Source organism: Triturus cristatus, chromosome 4_2, assembly GCF_964204655.1.
Source record: "Triturus cristatus chromosome 4_2, aTriCri1.1, whole genome shotgun sequence".
NCBI classification, from domain to species: domain Eukaryota; kingdom Metazoa; phylum Chordata; class Amphibia; order Caudata; family Salamandridae; genus Triturus; species Triturus cristatus.
The window spans coordinates 989577472-989595626 of NC_140586.1; the positions used below are offsets into that span (position 1 = coordinate 989577472).

General features: G+C 47.5%; 1 pseudogene across 1 annotated transcript in view; it reads right to left on the reverse strand.

The window, feature by feature from the left end:
• The window catches only part of LOC146839235 (uncharacterized), a 310687-nt pseudogene extending 302653 nt beyond the window's left edge, over positions 1-8034 (reverse strand). Inside the window, exon 1 of the transcript XR_014960814.1 lies at positions 7773-8034. The product of XR_014960814.1 is annotated as an uncharacterized LOC146839235 (transcript). The remainder of the gene's footprint in view (positions 1-7772) is intronic.
• Between the last annotated feature and the right edge of the window lie 10121 nt (positions 8035-18155).

The window sequence follows — 18155 nt, forward strand, 5'->3', positions numbered from 1 at the left end:
GCCAGGCAGGGTAGGAGGAGTGACAGAGGGTACACATAAGGTCAGGCAGGCTAGGAGGAGTGACAGAGGGTACACAAAGGGCCAGGCAGGGTAGGAGGAGTGACAGAGGGTACACAGGGAGCCACACAGGCTAGGAGAAGTGACAGAGGGTACACAGAAACCCAGGCAGGCTAGGAGAAGTGAAACAGGGTACACAGAGGTCCAGACAGGCTAGGAGAAGTGAAAGAGGTTACACAGAGTGCCAGGCTGGCTAGGTGGAGTGACCGAGGATATACAGAGGGCAGGCAGGCGAGCAGCAGAGACAGACATAGAAGGGCAGGCGGGCCAGCAGCAGAGACAGACATACAAGGGCAGGTGGGCCAGCAGCAGAGACAGAGATACAAGAGCAGGCGTGCCACCTTTAGAGACAGACATACAAGGTCAGGAATGCCAGCTTTAGAGAGAGAAATACAGGGGCAGGCGGGCCAGCAGCAGAGACAGACACAGAAGGGCAGGCGGGCCAGCTTTAGAGACAGAAATACAGGGGCTGGCGGGTCAGCAGCAGAGACAGACGTACAAGGGCAGGCGTGCCACCTTTAGAGACAGACATACAAGGGCAGGCGGGCCAGCTTTAGAGACAGACATACAAGGGCAGGTGGGCCAGCTTTAGAGACAGACATACAGGGAAAGACGGGCCAGCAGCAGAGACAGACATACAGGGGCAGGCAGGCCAGCAGCAGAGACAGACACAGAAAGGCAGGCGTGCCAGCCAGCAACAGTGACAGACGTACAAGGGGAGACGGGCCAGCAGCAGAGACAGACATAAAAGGGCAGACGGGCCAGCAGCAGAGACAGACATACAAGGGCAGGCGGGTCAGCAGCAGAGACAGACATCCAAGGGCAGGCGAGCCAGCAGCAGACACAGATGTAAAAGGGCAGACGGGCCAGCAGCAGAGACAGACATACAAGGCCAGGCGGGCCAGCAGAAAAGACAGACATACACAGGTAGGCGGGCAAGCTTTAGAGACAGAAATAAAAGGGCAGGCGGCCAGCAGAAGAGACGGACGTACAAGGGCAGGTGGGCCAGCAGCACAGACAGACATACAAGGGCAGGCCGACCAGCAGCAGAGACAGACATACAATGGCAGGCGGGCCAGCTTTAGAGACAGACATACAAGGGTAGGCGGGCAAGCTTTAGAGACAGACATACAAGAGCTGGCGGACCAGCAGCACAGACAGACAAACAAGGGCAGGCCGATCAGCAGCAGAGACAGACATACAAGGGCAGGTGGGCCAGCTTTAGAGACAGACATACAAGGGCAGGCGGCCAACAGCAGAGACAGAAATGCAAGGGCAGGTGGACAAGCTTTAGGGACAGACATACAAGGGCTGGCGGGCCAGCAGCAGGGACAGACGTACAAGGACAGGCGGGCCAGCAGCAGAGACAGACGTATAAGGGCAGGCGAGCCAGCTTTAGAGACAGACATACAAGGGCAGGCGGGCCAGCTTTAGAGACAGACATACAGGGGAAGGTGTGCCAGCAGCAGAGACAGACATACAGGGGCAGGCTGGCCAGCAGCAGAGACAAACAGACAAGGGCAGGCGGGCCACCATTAGAGACAGACATACAGGGGTAGGCGTGCCAGCAGCAGAGACAGACATACACGGGCAGACCGGCCAGCTTTAGAGACAGACATACAAGGGCAGGCGTGCCAGCAGAAGAGACAGACATACACGGGCAGGCGGGCCAGTAGCAGAGACAGACATACACGGGCAAGCGGGCCAGCAGCAGAGACAGACATACACGGGCAGGCGGGCCAGCAGCAGAGACAGACCTACAGGGGCAGGCGGGCCAGCAGCAGGGACAGACATACAAGGGCAGGCGGGCCAGCAGCAGAGACAGACATACAGCGGCAGGCGGACCAGCAGCAGAGACAGACATACACGGGTAGGCGTGCAAGCAGCAGAGACAGACATACATGGGCAGGCATGTCAGCAGCAGAGACAGACATACAAGGGCTGGCGGGCCAACTTGAGAGACAAACATACACCGGCAGGCGGCCAGCAGCAGAGACAGACATAAAAGGGCTGGCGGCCAGCAGCAGAGACAGACATACAAGGGCAGTCGGGCCAGCTTTAGAGACAGACATACAAGGGCAGGCGTGCCAGCAGCAGAGACAGACATACACGGGCAGGCATGCCAGCAGCAGAGACAGACATACACGAGCAGGCGTGCCAGATTTGGAGACAGACATACAAGGGCAGGCGTGCCAGCAGCAGAGACAGACATACAAGGACAGGCGGGCCAGCAGCAGAGACAGACATACAAGGGCAGGCGGGCCAGCTATAGAGACAGACATACAAGGGCAGGCGTGCCAGCAGCAGGGACAGACAAACACGGGCAGGCATGCCAGCAGCAGAGACAGACATACAAGGGCAGGCGTGCCAGCAGCAGAGACAAACATACAAGGACAGGCGGGCCAGCAGCAGAGACAGACATACAAGGGCAGGCGGGCCACCTTTAGAGACAGACATACAGGGGCAGGCTGGCCAGCTTTAGAGACAGACATACAGGGGAAGGGTGCCAACAGCAGAGACAGACATACAGGGGCAGGCGTGCCAGCAGCAGAGACAGACATACATGGGCAGGCGGGCCAGTAGCAGAGACAGACATACACGGGCAGGCGGGCCAGCAGCAGACACAGACATACACGGGCAGGCGGGCCAGCAGCAGTGACAGACATACAGGGGCAGGCGGGCCAACAGCGGGGACTGACAAACAAGGCAGGCGGGCCAGCTTTAGAGACAGACATACAGGGGCAGGCGGACCAGCAGCAGAGACAGACACAGAAGGGCAGGCGGGCCAGCTTTAGAGACAGAAATACAGGGGCTGGCAGGTCAGCAGCAGAGACAGACGTACAAGGGCAGGCGGGCCAGCAGCAGAAACAGACATACAAGGGCAGGCAGGCCAGCAGCAGAGACAGACATACAAGAGCAGGCATGCCACCTTTAGAGACAGATATACAAGGGCAGGCAGGCCAGCTTTAGAGACAGACATACAAGGGCAGGCGGGCCAGCTTTAGAGACAGACATACAGGGGCAGGCGGGCCAGCAGCAGAGACAGACGTAGCTGGGACATAGAAGGCCTTATACCCTATGAAAAGGTCGCACTCTACCGACCAGGTCTCTTGTAGACAGATTACCTTGAATTGTTTAATATAATTAACCCAATTAGCGTCCGCCATCTTAGCAGCCAGTCCCGCGATATTCCACGAGACAACATTACTGGCCATTGCTTTTCCCTGTAAGTTTTCTGCAGGTGCTAAGTCGACTATTACTTCAGTACCCTGGTCCGTAGGTGCCTTATGTCAATCGCACATCTCTAGACCGGATAGCACTTCATACCTATTCTGTAGTGGCCAGCAGAATTAATCCCGTTCTGAGTCTCAACAACATTACCAAACCCACATGATTTTACAATGTTATATACAAGTGGAGTGTTCGTCATCGGGGTCTGAAATTCAACCGCAGGGCTGATTAACTTTTGTTGTGGTGGATTTTTGCACAGATGCGTATAAAAATACCCCAGTGGACGTACACATATACTATTCTCGTTATATATAAGTGCAGATGCTCTTAAAAGTACAGTTGCCACATGTTGGGGATGTTTAAAATTCACAACGATACAGTCCCCATTTCCTAACTTTTTGGACGGGCCTACCCAGTCCACCCTCCTCACTGCCATTATCTGATCAAGGTATGGAATTGGGAAGCCACAGTTTTTATTGAGCCATGCGACTGTCTTATTTTTAAGTGAGTCATGCGATTCACCATACGGTGAGGCAGGATGGGAGCCACAAGGTGGAACATTAGTTAAGACTACCACGTACGGTGCACAGTCAGGTGGCAAGTTGAGATCGTGGCTGGTCCTAGAAGGTCCATGATCTAATCTACTCCTCGGGGCTGTACTAGGGGCTATATTATGTTGCGCCAGCCGGGCAGATATTACTAAAGTATCTGGAATAATTAGTGCCATATTCACGGTGGTGGCTCCTTCAACAGTATTGCCAATGTTACAGATGTTCTGATAAACTTTACCACTCATCACGTCTCTCAGCCCTTCTACCGTAGCCTTATCCTTAGCCCTTTCGCTTGTGACTGCTGCCAAGTGTGCAGATACAAGTCCACCAAGCCTAGCCACCTCCGTCGTCAGGGTGTCTATCTTGGTGGTCAGAGGTCTAATCATCTCCTCTAGCCTCTCCTCTAACTTTGCCTCTAGATTTTTGATAAGAATGGCAAACTGGTCAGCATTCATATTAGAGCCGCTTTCAGTACTTCCAGTAAAGACGAAGGGCTTCATGATTGGACCAGTGCAAATTGACTGATCCAGCTCACATCTTTTTTGGTTATGTTTTGCCCCCCGTTTAGGCAGCGTTTTCCTGCAGTTTCGCACTGGCCTTGAGACTAATGGCCCTTCCTCTATTACCTCACTTGCCATATTGTGTTGGTCTGAGTGAACCTCAACACTCACCACCGTTGGCACCATTAAATTTTCTGTGGCTGTGTTATTCGTTGAGCCCTCACACTAAGTGTCCACCACTGGTAAGGGCAACTCCACCAAAACCGGTGCTGGGCTCTCCCTCCCTAGTGAAGCACGCCGATCGCTGTTAATCTGGCTTACTCTCTTCACCAGATAATTGTCAATAGTGCCCTGGCCGGTAGCATATATTTCATTTTTGGATCTCGACATGCTGGACAAATAAAGATAACAGTAAATTTAGAAGTAAAACTAGCTATTTCAGTCTCACACAGTATATAAACCACAACAATCTGATAGCAGCGGACTAAGGTAAATGGACCAGTCTCGCTTGAATTGAGCCCACAGTAAGTCACACAACGTCACGAAGACATTACTTGCCGCATAGAATGTCTCCTCGAGGCTTAGAGGGGTGGCCTGACCCGACCTCTTCCGGCCCCCTAACGGCCACACAACGGCCCGCCCCTTGCCCAGGCTTAGCCCGGCGTGGCCCGCGCGCTGTCCCGCGACGCGGGAGCAAGGCAGTTTTTTATAGCGCCTCCAGGCGCGTAGGCGTCGTTTCCAGGTGCAGCCCCCAGAGCGCTGGGCAGTCTGGGTAATGGAGTCCCTCCGCACTGCGGCCGCGAAGGATTGGCGTTGCGGCGGCGGGAGGGACACCCAAGGAGGTCTGGTGCACCCTGCTCAACAGCAAAAGGAAAGCGGGTAAGCTCTGTGCCTACGGTATCCACAGTATGATGTGCGGTTTGTTTGGTCAAACATACATGTGCAGCTTGTCATGTGAAGCTCTCTCTCCCATTTATTCTGGACTCCGCTCTTTTCTCTCTGCCCTTCTGTTTCCGTCCCTCCTACAGTCTCTTTTATGTGAATGTGTTTTTTTAGCTTCCTTCAGGTCAGGCACACGTTTTCTTTCGAACCGCTCGATTTTATTTTATTTTTTAAACCTGGAAATATTTGAGCACTCTCCTTGTTGCCATGGGATCCAGGGGCGCTCTCCTCTGCAGCGCCCCAGAAAGCATGGCACAAACCAAAGACAGGTCTGTGTGCCACCACGACTGAAGCATTTCTAGCTCAGCAGGCTCATGCCATGGCAGCAGCGCCCACCCGCGTCACTGCCCCACTTACCAACTGATGACGGTGTGCCAGGATTATTGCCCCGCGGGCCGCCGCACTTCACGACATAATCGGGCGATGAGTGAATATTCCGGGTTAGTGACAAACTGATCAGAGCGGGTGAAATATCCCGATGGTGTCAACAGTGAATGGTCAAAGTGCCCACTGGTGAGAGGAGGTGGCCAACGCCCAGCTGTGTCACGGTGCCAGGCCGTGTCACGGTGCCAGCCCGTGTCACGGTGCCAGCCCATGTCACGGTGGCAGTCTGTGTCACGGTGCAAGCCCGTGTCACGGTGCCAGTCTGTGTCACAATGCCAGCCCGTGTCACAGTGCCAGCCCGTGTCACAGTGCCAGCCCGTGCCACGGTGCCATCTTGTCACATTCCTCGTCGCCAGCCGGTACTACAGTGCCCCAGAAAAGGGCACAATGCCAAGCGCACCCCAGATGTTAGGGGTTTGGGATGCTTTAAAGTGGAGGCACAAGGAGGTGAAAAGTGCGCCCCTGACCCTACAGTGCTATGGGACTCAACAATACATGTCTGGTGAACCAAGAGGGTTGAATACCCAGGGTCAGTGTCAGAGGTCAAACGCCCCCAGTGGGGGCAACGCCCGTATGGATTCATGTGTCAGGACTCGAGCACCTTCGGGTGGCACTTTAAGGGGCGCGAGTGTTTGACTGTTTTCAAGAGGTGTACCCACCTAAAATAATACATGAATTACATTTAGGGTCATTAAAGCTGTGGCTGAGGGGGCATGACGACTACTTTGGGGTTCATAACTGCGTGTTCCCCACACTGGACGGAGAGGGGCCCCCCACGGCCCCACCAGGGGTCGAAGACCCTCGTGTCCTGGGGGAGCTGCTCCGGGTCTGGAGCAATGAGCAGAGGGCAGAGGGCGGGCACTGCCAACCTGTGTCGAGAGCTCCAGGGGCGATGGTAACCCCCTTTCACCGGCTCTCCTTGGCATGCGCACTTCGCTGTTAGAATGAACTTTGAATCATGTATGTTATGGTCATTTCTACGGTCCTAAAGCGCAGAAAACAGAAGCGCATCGACATGTTCTGCGTCTGCTCTTTTGCGTCTTCTCTGCCTCTTTACTTTCACTCGCTTCTGCTCTTTTCTCTCCCTCTCTCCTCTTTACTCTATCTTCTTCTTTTCCTTACGCTATCTTCTTTTCTCTTTTTGCTCTTTTACTATCTCCTCTTTCTGCTTTATTTTTGCTTCTCCTTGCCGTCTTCTTTTCTGAGTCTGCTCATTTCCGTCTTCATATCGTCTTCTCTTTATGATCTGTCTCTTCTTTGTTTGTTTTCCTTCACTCAATTCTCCTATCTTTGCTATATACAATACAATCCCATTTATAAAGCGCACAGACACCTCCCAGGAGGCGTCCCGGCGCTAGTGGAAATAACACCTATCTGTTCTCTCGTCTCCTTACACTAAGGTCTTTTGTCTTCTCTCTCTCCTTCCCTTAGTCTCTCTTCTTAGCCGTCTTTCTCATCTTTCTATTTATTCTTCCTTCGTTCTTTGCCATTTTCTTTTCTCTGTCCTTTTTCTGTCTGCTCTCTTATGTTCTCTGTATCTCCCCTTGTTTCTTCTGTCTCTTTTCATTCTCTCTATCTTCTTGTCTTTTTTTCTCTGTCTCTGCTTGGTCTCTTTTCCTTCACTCGCTTCTCCTGTCTTCTCTCTTATCATTAGTCTGTCTTCTTTCCTCTCGCTTTCTCTTATTTTCTTCAGTCTCTTTTCCTTCTCTCTATCTTCTTGTCTTGTTTTCTCTGTCTCTGCTTGGTCTCTTTTCCTTCACTCGCGTCGCCTGTCTTCTCTCTTTCTTACCATATCTTCTTTCCTCTCGCTTTCTCTTACTTTCTTCTGTCTCTTTTCCTTCACTCGCTTCTCTCTCTCTTTGCTCTTTCCTCCGTCGCTCTCGTACCCTCGCCCTCCCGTACCCCCTTCCTCTCTCGTTGAATCTTCCCACATCCCTCTGCATTGATCTGGGGTCTGGAGCTACAGGGTCATCTGTAGGGGGGTGAGGGGTGCACAGGGGGCCTCGGGGTGCACAGGGGGCCTCGGGGTCACCAGCAGCTCTAGGGTCATCTGTAGGGGTGTGGGGGGTGCACAGGGGGCCTCGGGGTCACCGGGGGCCCCACTCACCTCTCGTGGGCCCGACATCTCTGCAGCTTTCCTGGGAGGAGGCCCCGGTCCAGGCAAACCCTACGACGGGAGGGGATGTGTGACCGGCGGGGCCACCTGCTGACGTCTGCGCATGCGCGAAGCACAGAGACCCGGGACACTACACCCCAACCCTCAGGATGCCACCCTTACCCCCTGCATAGACACTACACCCTGACCCTACTGACACTACACCTGCCCGCTGCTGAGACGCTACACCCCAACTCTACTGACACTACACCCTGAACCTACGGACACTACACCTGCCCGCTGCTGAGACACGACACCCCAACCCTACTGACACTACACCCCAACCCTACTGACACTACACCCCAACCCTACTGACACTATATCTGCCCTCTGCTGCGACCAGAAACCCCAACCCTATTGACACTACCCCTGCCCACCGCTGAGACACGACACCCCAACCCTATTGACACTACACCTGCCCACCCTGCGGACAACACAACTGAGACACTACACGCCCACCTCTGAGACACCACACCCCAGCCCTACTGACACTACATCTGCCCTCTGCTGCGACCAGACGGCCCAACCCTACTGACACTACAGATGCCCACTACTGAGACACTACACCCGCCCGCTGCTGACCCACGACACCCCAGCCCTACTGACACTACACCCGCCCGCTGCTGAGCCACGACACCCCAGCCCTACTGACACTACACCCGCCCGCTGCTGACCCACGACACCCCAGCCCTACTGACACTACACCCTGACCCTACTGACACTACAGATGCCCACTACTGAGACACGACGCCCTGACCCTACTGACACTACACCTGCCCGCTGCTGCGACACGACACCCCAGCCCTACTGACACTACAGATGCCCACTACTGAGACACGACACCCTGACCCTACTGCGCAGTACTCCTCTGCTCACCCCTGCCCTGCTCACTCCGGAAGCATTACACCCCGACCCCCAGGGCTTTAAGTGAGCCGGGTCCTGCCGGTGCTGATGGGGGTCCCTCTCGGGCTCTCCATTTCTGCCCCCACCCTCAGGGTGAAAACAAACCTTTCCTCTGCAGCAGCAGCGCCCCCTTCCGTGCCCTTGAGGTAACTTCAGAGACTCGCTCTAGTTCTTTCACAGGCTCCGAAGCATCGGTATTATGCACAGTTGTGGTTTATTTACCTTACGCATCTAACAACCATTGACAACGTCAATAGTCCTGGGTCTTTGGAGGTATCAGGCTATATGCTGCATTCTATATGTAAGCACAATGGGAGAAACAGCAAAATACCAGTCGGGCCTCACACTATGCTAAACACAGATTGTGAACTTTTGTGTTTTTAAGCCACGTCCTAATTCCATCGGCCACGCCCCTTTGAGAGACCCCTCAGTATTTTCATACTACTTACAGCCAGGCCGACCCCTACTGCGGGACAGATTTACAAGAACTGACGCATCTATGCATTTTAGCAGAGATGCGTCAGTTCAATTGCGTCACGCAAAAAAAACCCCTTGCGCTACCATCGCGGAGCAAGCATTGACAGGTGCGTCACGCATCTGTTGGCATAAAGGTCACGCATTGCTGGAGTCATGTCGCAAGCACGATGCAACTCCAGCAATGCGTGTTGAGGCCTAGTCCCACTACCCTGCGTCACTACTTATGCCTGCTTCAAGCAGGCGTAAGGTTTCGACGCAGTGGCGTCTTAGAAGTGGCGCAGTGAAATCTTATAGATTTCACTGAGTCACTTTTACGAGGCTTTCCTGCACGGGAACGCCCACCCTGCATACATTATACCTGACGCAGGTATCATATGACGCAAGGCTTTATAACAAGACGCATCTCCCTAGATGCGTCACGTAAATATGTCCCAACGTGGCACATTGTTTATGACGTCGCGGCGTCACAAAAGTGATGTAACTCCTCTGCTCACTATTGAAAGACGACTCCTGCCCGCTGCTCAGACACTATACCCCCTGCTTGCCTCACAACGCAGACACGACATGTGCCCTGCTGACATTCAGACTCTACTCCTTCCCTTCTCACAGCGGACTCACTACACCCCCTGCCCTGTGACTGTTGCAGATTCCTATGGCGCCAACTCGACCCTCAGCCACTGCAGCGCTTTACAGCCGCACCGGTTCCATTACAGAAGGACACGGTCATTGTTTGCAGCACAGGGAGACTTATTGACTCCGCTCATTTGGTAGAAAGTGGACTCACGGGGGGGGTACCCTCCCTATTTCAGAGGGAAGAAATCTCATGGCGATCCAAGCAGATGAGACCCCAATCTTTGAAACCTTTAATCCCATTTCTGACTCATTTGCTCAGACTCTCTTTGGTCAGATAGGGTCAGGATCACCCCAGGACCCCTGTCCCCCGAAGTTCCTTCAGTTATCTCATGAGGTCGCAGCTGGTTACCTTAAAGATATCTTCAATATGATGTTTCAAGATGGTCACTTTCCTAGAGCGTGGAAGAGAGCGTCCATCCCCCCGTTGTAGAAGCAATCTAATCTGGGCTACAAGGATTCCATCAGCTGTAGGCCGATCTCTCGGCTGAGATGGTGGATTCCATCAGCTGTAGGCCGATCTCTCGGCTGAGATGGTGGATTCCATCAGCTGTAGGCCGATCTCTCGGCTGGGATGGTGGATTCCATCAGCTGTAGGCCGATCTCTCGGCTGGGATGGTGGATTCCATCAGCTGTAGGCCGATCTCTCGGCTGAGATGGTGGATTCCATCAGCTGTAGGCCGATCTCTCGGCTGAGATCGTGGATTCCATCAGCTGTAGGCCGATCTCTCGGCTGAGATCGTGGATTCCATCAGCTGTAGGCCGATCTCTCGGCTGAGATCGTAGAGAAGGCAATGACTGTTGAATGATCTCAGGTCAATATGAATAACAATCTCCTGGACGGCACACAATATGGGTTTAGATGCCAGCATCGTGCAGAGCTGGCACTGATAAATGTGTCGGAGGAGAGTAGGGAAGTCATGGACAGAGGTGGGAAGACGGCCTCGATCCTGTTCGACCTCTCTGCGGCGTTTGATTCGGTCAATCACGGTTTTCTCATCGATCGACTCTTTACTCTGGGCATAAGGGGCAGTGCACTCGAATTACTTAAATCGCTCCTAGCCAATAGGGAGCAATTGGTGGAGCTTTATGGGCTTAGGTCCACCTCTTTCTCCTTTCCCTGTGGGATGCCGCAGGGCTGATCGTTAAGTCCAGCGCTTTTCAACCTTTATGTCACCCCCCCTTGCCACTTTAATAAAGTAATTTGGCTTTACGGTGGTGTCATATGCTGATGACGCGCAGATCTTGGCGTCATCGGTGGGCAATCCCGAGGACACCTCTCTTAGATTCCAGGATTGTATGCATGACATCGGAAAATGGATGTCCAGAATTTGTCTCAGGCTGACCTCAGGGAAGACGGAGGTTCTTCTGTTTGGACGTGGCACTTCGTTTTGGAGACCTGGCTGCTGGCCATATCTTCCTAACCCGGTCGCTAAGGTGAAAACTGTAGGAGTTTACCTCAACAATCAATTGTCCTTTGAAGGCCAAATAAATGCCATCACCTCCTCCTGCTTTTTCATGATTAAAGCTCTCAGGAGAGTTTATTCTTCTAGATCTTCAGAGAGCTGTAATTTTGGCACTTATTTTTATCAAAGATTGACTACTGTAGCGCACGCTTTTTTAATATTCAATCGAGATTTTTAAAGAAATTGCAGATCCTCCAAAATGCCACAGTACACCTTTTGCTTGCCATCCCAAAATATCACCCGGTGTCTCATGCTCTTCCAGTGCTGCACTGGCTGCCGATTAGAAGGCAAATTGAAATCCAGTCCCTCTGTTTTGCTTTTAAAGCACTACATGGGCCCTGATTATTTTAAACACAAATTCAGGAGGTATGTTCCGGAAAGGCAGCGTCGATCTTCTTTATCTTTTAATCTTGGAATTCCAAGAGCTAAAACAGCATCGTGGGGGGTTGCAGTTTTGTTGCAGGCTCAGCCAGGCTGTGGGACTTGGGAAAGAAACTGATTGTCTCTCTTTTCGCAAACTTTTAAAAATATGGTTATTTAAAAAACAACATAATGGGGTCATTTAACCGGGTGTTGCCACCGTCTGTAACCCTCAGTCTTCCTTTCTTTCTTTTAGAAGTCAGAGCACTCGCGCCGAGACACCCTTGGATATTAGTGCACGTTATAAATTAAAGTTTCATTTCATTTCATTTTCAAGTGGTTTGCCCAGGATCGCAGTGTCAAGACTTGAACCTGGTTCCCCACTTCCACAGTCAGTGACTCTGGCCGTAGTACCACATCCTCGCCCATTACTGCCCAAAGGCAGAGACAGCACCCCAAGGCTGAGCTGGGGGGTTACCCTCTTCCGAGGGTGCAATGCCTGTGCCTGTGAATGGCCCTTTGGGGGAGGGGGGAGAGAGGAATAAACCTGTAGTACCGCGAGCTGGAGCGGGCCACGGGGCTCCCCAGGGATTGCTTTGTAAACTGTGGGAACATTACGATACATGCAAAAGAGCCGATTCATGACGGAGACTCCCAGCTTTATTTTGTCTGCCTCCTGCCTGAAGTCGGCTGTCCTCCAATAGAAGTCACAGGGGAAATACCTTCTCTTGGAATGTTTTTAAATCTCCCACTTTCCTCCTCGGAACTGTTGCATGGGTGCGGCACAGACTAAAGGTATCTCTAGCGCGGGCCGCATTGACGTGATTTTGGCGCAGAGCAGTGCCGCAAGTCGCCGCTCCGCTGCCCCGCCTCACAGGGAAAGGGCAGGAATTATGGGAAGCCGCTCACGTCAAAATTACAGATCCCCATACAGGACAACCTTTTGAAATGCATGGAGTGCTGCTAAATGAATCTGACACAATCTGGCTTGAACCAAAACAAATATGAAACCTGGCAGAGTGAATATACTACTTAGTGATTGATATGAATAACAAACACTCCGAATTGAATAAGAGATATACTGAAATATATATCAAAGATACTGAAATGAATATGGCCCTCACTATAAAAAATATAGCAATCAGTGAAACAAATACAATATGCATCAAAAAGAATGGGACATTCCTTGAAATGACTGACATATGCCAAGAGGAATATGACATGCATTGAAATGAATATGACATACATTGAAATGAATATAAGTTACTGAAATAAATATATTATATTCTGAAAAGAATATAATACACATTGAAAATATTATATAATAAAATGAAATGAAGCTTACACATCGTGCAATGAATATTAATTGCGTTGAAATTAATATTACCTAGATTGCTATGAATATGAGATATATAGAAATGAGTAGGAGAAGATTTTAAATTAATATGGCTTATGTTGAAATGAATATAAGCTCCATTGAAATTCATTTTACATGCCTAAAACTGAGTATGAACAAAGCTGAAATTCTTATGACATTTGTCAAAATGAATATGGCATCCATTGAAATAAATATGATATATGTTAAAATGGATTTGTTGCATCTTAAAATGAATATGGCAAGTGTTAATATGAATATGACATCCATTGAAATAAATATAACATTGATTGAAAAGGGTTTAAATGAATATGAGCTTCACTGAAATGAATTTGAAATGTTTTAAAATTAATACAAGTAACGCTAAAATGAACATGACATTTATCAAAATGACACAACTTTCTTTGAAAGTAATATGATACACATAGACATGATAATGATACGTGTTGAAATGGATATGATTCATGTTAAAATTAATATAAGATGTGTTAATATGAATGAGACATCCATTGAAAGAAATATGACATATGCTAAGATGAATATGACATGCATTGAAATGACTATGAGCCCCATTGAAATTGATCCTACATGCCTTAAAATGAATATGACCAATACTGAAATTATAATGAAGCTTGTCAAAATGAATTTGTTATGCTTTGAAATCAATATAATATACATCAAAATGAGAACTTCATTTATTGAAATGAATATGACCTATGCTGAAATAGATATGACGCATGTTAAAATTATTATGACAGGTGTTAAGGTGATTATGGCATCTATTGAAATGAATATGACATTCATTGCAAGGAATATGGACACCTGTTGAAATTAATATAGCCACATTAAAATTAATATGATAGTCATTAAAATGAATATGGCACTTTTTGAAATGATTATGAAACTATGTGAGAAAAATGTAGCATGCTTTGAAATGAATAAAGCACATATCGAAATGAACACAAGCCATGTTTAAATGAATATGATGCCTGTTTAAATGAATATGGCTTGCATCAAATATATGTTGATTTGCTTAAAAATTAATATTACATATTGAAATGAATATTACATATTCTTGAAGGATATGATATGGACTAAAATGAATTAACTAAAATAATATAACACGCATTTAACAGAATATAAAACAAGGAACCAAGCTTTACCACGCATCCATTTGCAATGCAGGTAAGAATTTCTATATTTGTTACACAGTACTTTATCAAACAGGAAAGTATTTTTGTAAATAAGACAATTGTTTATGTGCACATAGAGCTAAAGGGAGGTAAGGATGATTTTAGGGTTTAAAGGTGGGTTGAGGTAATAATTTTTGGTTTAGGTGGATAGAGGAAAAGAGAGGTAAGGGTGATTTCAGGGTTTTGGAAGTGGGTAGAGGTAAAGGGAGGTAAGGAATAAAGAAAGGGGGTTCTCAGTTACAAAATAAAAACTCACAGACATATATATTTATATGTGTGTATATATATATATATATACTATCTACTGGCGGTCGCCAGTAGATAGTTATAGTTAGGACCGTGTTTCCATAGGAAATCTCAAAATTCTATTTTGAATAACTTTGGCGCCGGTTGACGAATCCTCGTGAAATTTTCAAAACTAATGGGGCGCTCCGCTCAGCTCCTACCCTGAAAGTCTCGGGGTGCTGAGAAAAAAGGGGGGTCCCAAAACGCATTTTCCCCATGCATTTTCCTATAGGACCTTTAGTCGAAGGTACAGCCCGAACGGCTGAACAGAATTACTTGAAATTTGGCAAAGAGGTAGTCCTCAGGTCAGGGAAGTGCCTTTTGCATGTCTGGTGTCAATCTGTTCAGTAGTTCCTGAGAAAATAGCATTTAAAAGCATATAAATATCTATAAGCGCGTACTGTGCGCGCACCGTAAGCGTACGGTGCACGCACCCTAATGTGCGCGAGCGAAATTCTGATTGGTTGTTACATGTCTGTAAACATTCGAATCGGTCAAAATCAGGAAGTGTCGGCCGCCATTTTGTCTGTCACACTGAAAAGGAAAGGTGGAGAACGTGAAAAGGAGGCAGGGTAGGGAGTTCCTGACCCCCTAGCGTTTGTCAAGGGGTTATAGTGGGACCCCGAAGGGCCAAAAAAGATTTTAATTTTTTTTTAAATTTTATAAAAAAAAAGATTTAAAAAAGAAGATTAAGTGTTTAGATATTAGGTGGCTCTAAAAAGAGCCGTTGTGTTTATTGTTTTTTGGTACCTATAAGTAAGTACCGATGCAGAGTCTAAAGTTCAAGAGGAAGACTCTGTTCCCTTCATCATTGAAATGTACACCGTCTCCTCTATAAATGCCTTGCATGTTGTAATGCAAGTTGTTGTGGTATATAGAACCCATACCATAGAATCTGAGGAAAGCAGAAACAGACTTATTGACGTGCTTTCTTGTTTTGTCAATCTGTGGACAATGTTGGTTGGACCAGTTCCACTTTTGCCTTTGGCATATATTAGAATATACAAAGGCAGTTTGTGGAAAAAGTGACATCAATTGCACAAAGGTGTCCTTAATAAGCATTTCCTGACCTACCCCAGTTAAAGTGCCTAGGTCATTTCCACCACAGTGCACAATAATAAGGTTAGGCTGTGGGAGATGTAGAAAGGTTTTCACCAAAGGCATTAATTTGTGCCACTTTAACCCTCTCTGACCAATCCATTTAATGTCTACATTTGGCAAAGCAAGATCTTTCACAATACCTCTTTTTTCTGCAAACTTTTCACTCCAGAAGACATAGCTGTGACCTATAATCCACACTGTGAACGTCTTCCAAGGAGATCTGGATGCACTCAGAAGGTGTCTTTCAGTAGAATGGCAATATGAAAAGAAAGATAGTTGTAAAATGGAGGCTTACATACTTTGTTTTAAAATAAAAAGAAATCATTGGCTGTTTCAGACCATTCAACAGTAAAAACTAGGCTGTATGTTTACATTTTTAAAAGCATATTTTGTATTGGTTCAGAAAAATGTGTTCCCACAGAACATTAGTTTGGATTTGCTGTTAGGTTTGAAAAGTCAAGCACTCTTGCTATTTGGATTTGAAACATTGTGTGCTGAACTTCTGACCTCTCTGCTCACACCAGTGTTCCATGACCTGTTGCTATGGTAGCAGGCAGAAGTCATGTTGGGGGAAAGGATCATTTTGAAAGGGTTGAAATTTGCAACCAATAGAAATGTGTGATTCCATTTGAAAAAATGTGGGAAACACTGTGATTTGAAGTTAACATGTATATGTGTGAAAAAAGAGAGGGAAACATTGCCATTTACTGGTTCTGCTGAGAGGTGTACAGTTCAGAGATTCTGGCTCAGATAATCTGCTGTGTGAGTGGCACATTTCTTTCTCAACTAACTACTTTTAAAAGGTGAGTTATGAATTTGAGAGGGGATGTATGTGGTGTATTTTGATATAAATAATAGAAATGTGATTCTTCTTTTAAAGTTGTGTTTTACATTTTATGTTTTGGAAGATATTTAACTGCCTTGAACATGTCAGATATTATGGAGTATGTCTTCACCATAAGTTAAGGTGTACTGGTATCACCCAGGGATACTGTTTTGTGCCTAGAATCACACCATGAGTCTGTGTGCACACAGGAATTCTTCTCAGAGATTTAATCTGTGTTGCTCTTGCTCTGTTAGACTTGCACTCGCAGGAAAGGGGCAGCTTGTTTTCAAGAACTGTGATGGTTAGCATTCAGCAGAAATCACTTTCTCACAAATGAGAGGCAAATGCTAACACATTTGAAATTAGCATGGTACATTTTCCTACCACTTTAAAAGTTGTGTTTTACATATTTTATGTTAAGGAAGATATTTAAGTGGCTTGAACTTGAAAGATATTATGGAGTATGTCTTCACCATAAGTTAAGGTGTACTGGTATCATCCAGGGATACTGATTTGTGCCTAGAATCACACCATGAGTCTGTGTGCACACAGGAATTCTTCTCAGAGATTTAATCCGTGTTGCTCTTGCTCTGTTAGACTTGCACTCGCAGGAAAGGGGCAGCTTGTTTTCAAGAACTGTGATGAATAGCATTCAGCAGAAAGCACTTTCTCACAAATAAGAGGCAAATACTAACACATTTGAAATTAGCATGGTACATTTTCCTACCACTTTAAACGTTGTGTTTTACATTTTATGTTAAGGAAGATATTTAACTGCCTTGAACATGTCAGATATTATGGAGTATGTCTTCACCATAAGTTAAGGTGTACTGATATCACCCAGGAATACTGTTTTGTGCCTAGAATCACACCATGAGTCTGTGTGCACACAGGAATTCTTCTCAGAGATTTAATCTGTGTTACTCTTGCTCTGTTAGACTTGCACTCGCTGGAAAGGGGCAGCTTGTTTTCAACAACTGTGATGGTAAGCATTCAGCAGAAATCACTTTCTCACAAATGAGAGGCAAATGCTAACACATTTGAAATTAGCATGGTACATTTTCCTACCACTTTAAAAGTTGTGTTTTACATTTTATGTTAAGGAAGATATTTAACTGCCTTGAACTTGAAAGATATTATGGAGTATGTCTTCACCATAAGTTAAGGTGTACTGGTATCTCCCAGAAATAATGCTTTGTGTCTAGAATCACACCATGAGTCTGTCTGCACACAGGAATTCTTCTCAGAGATTTAATTCGTGTTGCTCTTGCTCTGTTAGACTTGCACTCGCAGGAAAGGGGTAGCTTGTTTTCAAGAACTGTGATGGTTAGAATTCAGCAGAAATCACTTTCTCACAAATGAGAGGCAAATGCAAACACATTTGAAAATAGCATGGTACATTTTCCTTCCACTTTAAAAGTTGTGTTTTACATTTTATGTTAAGGAAGATATTTAACTGCCTTGAACATGTCAGATATTATGGAGTATGTCTTCACCATAAGTTAAGGTGTACTGGTATCACCCAGGAATACTGTTTTGTGCCTAGAATCACACCATGAGTCTGTTTGCACACAGGAATTCTCCTCAGAGATTTAATTTGTGTTGCTCTTGCTCTGTTAGACTTGCACTCGCATGAAAGGGGCAGCTTGTTTTCAACAACTGTGATGGTTAGTATTCAGCAGAAATCACTTTCTCACAAATGAGAGGCACATGCTAACA